Source organism: Branchiostoma floridae, chromosome 11, assembly GCF_000003815.2.
Source record: "Branchiostoma floridae strain S238N-H82 chromosome 11, Bfl_VNyyK, whole genome shotgun sequence".
In the NCBI taxonomy this organism is placed as follows: domain Eukaryota; kingdom Metazoa; phylum Chordata; class Leptocardii; order Amphioxiformes; family Branchiostomatidae; genus Branchiostoma; species Branchiostoma floridae.
The window spans coordinates 10,775,968-10,779,765 of NC_049989.1; positions in this window are offsets into that span (position 1 = coordinate 10,775,968).

The following is a 3,798-nucleotide window of genomic DNA, read 5'->3' on the forward strand; positions in this document are numbered from 1 at the left end:
TGTGGTATAAAGTACAGTCATTGAGATAAGGAGTGAAGATCTTTCATCGCACATTGATGCCCCACGGGCTTAAGTACAGGTCATAACAGGTCGAGTTCATGAAGTACATTTAACGATACGAAATGAAATTATCGATGGGGAATTCGACTCCGTCTCTCCTAGATAGGAACATGGGAATTCGTGTTCGGAGTTTGGGCGTTACAATTAGAGTATGGTGGTGTACGGGGTTAATGCAGATAAATGAGGTATTAGAATACAATCACACGTTATAGGAGCGTGTGGGAACATATAAAATGTAATCAATTAAAAAAGCGGTATATACTTGATTGGATAAGTCATCGTGTAAGGTTATTGTGATCAACTGTTATTATGAAATAACAAGGTGAGTAAAACTGGAAAATTTGTTTTTCAGGCATCAAATTGGTTTACCCCGGACATCCAAGACTTCGAGCTGTTACATACATTTGATCCGTATTCAGCCTATCAAGAACATCTTAGGTCTGAAATAGGCTGGATAACAAGGAAAAGAGATGGTAAAATGCTTGTCCCGCCTTCAGTGGAGGCAGTTTCTGAGGGAAGAATAAAGGCATCGGCAGATTCATTGTTATTCAGAGATCCAGAAACATTTCTGGCAGGGGAGATTCATAAGCATGTGGGGGAATGGGATAACATTCTTGGACAGGGACAACATGATGATATGATCAGAGATTGGCTCAAAAATGGTGTATCCATATTCCAATTCATGCAGCCATTCCGTGGTAGTTTCAAAGGAATTGATTATGATTGTGCTTTCCCTCCCCCGAGGTATTTTAAGAATCTCCCCAGCTGCAAGCCTTTTGCGGAGTTTGTGTCACGGTCCATTGAAAGCCGTATCAAAACGGGGGCAGTAGCTATCTGGGGTAGAGTGGGATCTGTGCCGCCTCCGTATATAATCATGCCATTAACGGTTGAACCATCGAAACCTAGATTATGCCATGATTTACGGTATCTGAACTTATGGATGAAGGAATGTCCCTTCTCGTTGGACTCAGTGACGAATCTGACGCGATATGTAGGGCAAGGTACTTACCAGACAAAGTGTGATGACAAAAGTGGGTATGACCACGTCCTTATGTCAGAAGGAAGTAAGCCATTGCTAGGTTTTCAATGGGGCAATTTCTTCTATGTCTCTGCCACAATTGCCTTCGGGTGGTCCTGTAGTCCATTCGTGTATCAGACTTTAGGTAATGTGGCCATGAATAGAATTCGGGAACTAGGGGTACCGTCGTCATTATTTATTGATGACAGACACGCTGCGGAGTTACAGATTCGAGGACAGGTGGAGATGGGGATAAGCCAAGAAGAGCTTTACGAACTAGCACAAGCGGCATGTTTCATCATGTGTAGCGTCCTGGTCGTGTTAGGATATATCATTGGCTTAGCAAAGTCACAATTAGACCCAGTACAGTGCCTGGAGTTTTTGGGCATGGAGGCAGACTCAATTCTACAGGCATTTAGATTGCCCGAGAGAAAGAAAACCTCTTTCGCTAAGTTTAGAGAGGAAATATTGAAGGAGAAGACCGTGCCTGTCGTGAAGATACAAAAATTGACAGGAAAGCTGGTATCTTTTGGCCTGGCAGTACCGGCGGCGAAGTTGTATTGTAGGGAAATGTTCCACGCTATGAAGATAGCAGTTAGAAATGGCACGGGGGTCCGCATTACAGGTGAGGTGAGGAAAGAGATTGAACATTGGAGGTTCTTGGACCAATGGGAGGGGCACATCCCATGGAGGGTAGAGAAACATGAGTCAATTGAGATATTCCCAGATGCATCGGGATTCAGGTGGGGTGGCTCCTTCGTAGCTGAAGAGGGAAAAGTACAGTTGGGAGACTACTGGACAGGACAGGAACAGGGAGACATCATAGCGGTAAAAGAAACGGAAGCGCTTAGACAGGTCTTGTTAGCTGCAGAAGACCATGTCCGTGATAAGAGGGTAGACGCTCATGTGGACAACAAGAATATGATCTCCTCTTGGAATAACCAAGGGGGGAAAAGTGTGCAATTGTCGCGTGCAGTACGTAAGTTGTGGGAGGTAGTTATGACATTGAATGTAGAATTAAACCTAGTGTATGTCCCTTCAAAGGAGAATGAGGCAGACGCGCCATCACGTCGGCTCAAGAACTCAGATGCAATGTTGCACGAAAAGGTATTCAGACGAATTGATGCAGAGTTAGGTGGGGAAGTAGGCTTTGATACAGACCTCATGGCACTGCCGTCGAACGTACAAACGGCTAGGGATGGCCACAAGTTAGCTTTTTTCAGTCCATACATAACTCCAAATTGCGATGGGGTCAATGTATTTGCACAAACGTTAGCAGGCAGGAATGGCTACGTATTCCCTCCTTTCTTCATGATCGGGGCTTTGTTGAAGTTCCTGTTGCAACAGAAGGTACGGGTAGTAATGGTGGTGCCCGACATGTTCCCTAGGGAATATTGGTGGCCGATCTTAGAGAGGAGAGCAGCAAGAAAGATCCGTGTAGCGTGTGCAGGACAACCAGTACTCTACTTTCCGAGTAAGAAAGGAGGGTGGCAGCTTAAGCCGACTAAGGTAGATTTGTGGGCTGTTCTCCTGGAAACTGTCCAGATGGTAGAAATAGGAAATTAGTTTTGTACTTGATGGACGTGATGGTTTATACAAGGCCCATTTGTGTTTCAGGTAATGGACGAGTGGTTACTGAAAGACTTGATAGGAACAAGTTTCAACTTTCAAAAGCAGGATGGGGGTCGGAATTGCGATTTGGTAGCAGGTGAAGGTGGTAGTAGTCCCTTGGAGGAAAGGGAAAATGTCACGTGTGACGTCAAGTTTACGGGAGCGCCAAGGTTATGGGTGCCGGCAAAAAATTGCACGTCATGTGGATACCCGAATGACTTTGATTTCAATTTTTGTCAAAGATGTGGGGCGTCAAGGGTGCATGAAGTATCGGTAGTTGAGGTGAGGGGTTTGCAAGTCGATCAGGTGGCGATAGATAATAGGTTAGATGAAATTATGGGAGGTCATGAGGGGTCTGCGTACAGCAAGCAGAAGAGGGCTTTGAGTGATTTATTGAGAGAATTTCTGAGGACGTTGACCCCACCGAAAGCTCTAGACTCAGCAGCCCCCGTAGATATTGTTAGATTTTTGATCTGGAAAGATCAAAAAGGTAAAACTAAAGTACACCAGAAAGGGTGCAAGGGAGGAAATAATGATTGTCGTTGCATGTGGAGACTTGCTTTCAAGACGGTAGACTCATATGTGGGGAAATTGAGAGCCATTTTCAATGAAATGGGCAGAGGAGGCGAGTGGGATGAAAGACTGGGGGTTGGGAACCCAGCAGCGGGGAAGATGGTAAAGCGATATATAGCATCAGTGACAGCGGAACAACTGGGTCAAGGTATAACCCCGCATCAGGCCAAACCCGTTTTTTTGGATAAAATCACAAAGATTTGTACTTATATTGCAAGGAAGGTAGCCTCTGAGAGGTCAGGTAGGATTATGTTCACTATGGCGAGGGATCAAGCAATTTTCAAGGCGGCATTCTTCTCAGGAGATCGTATAGCTGATCTTATGAGGACTAGAACAGCAGAAGTGTTTAAGCTGCCTTCAGGGGCTCTGATCCTGAATCATGTATGGGGGAAAACGTTAAGGGATGGCAGGGCTAATGTATTTGTATTGGAGAAAACAGGGGACTCTTCCACTTGTCCGGTAGAAGCTCTGGAGTGGTATGTTGAAATCGCTAGATATCTCTCTATAGATTTAGGAGGGGGAGGGGGGTACCTTAG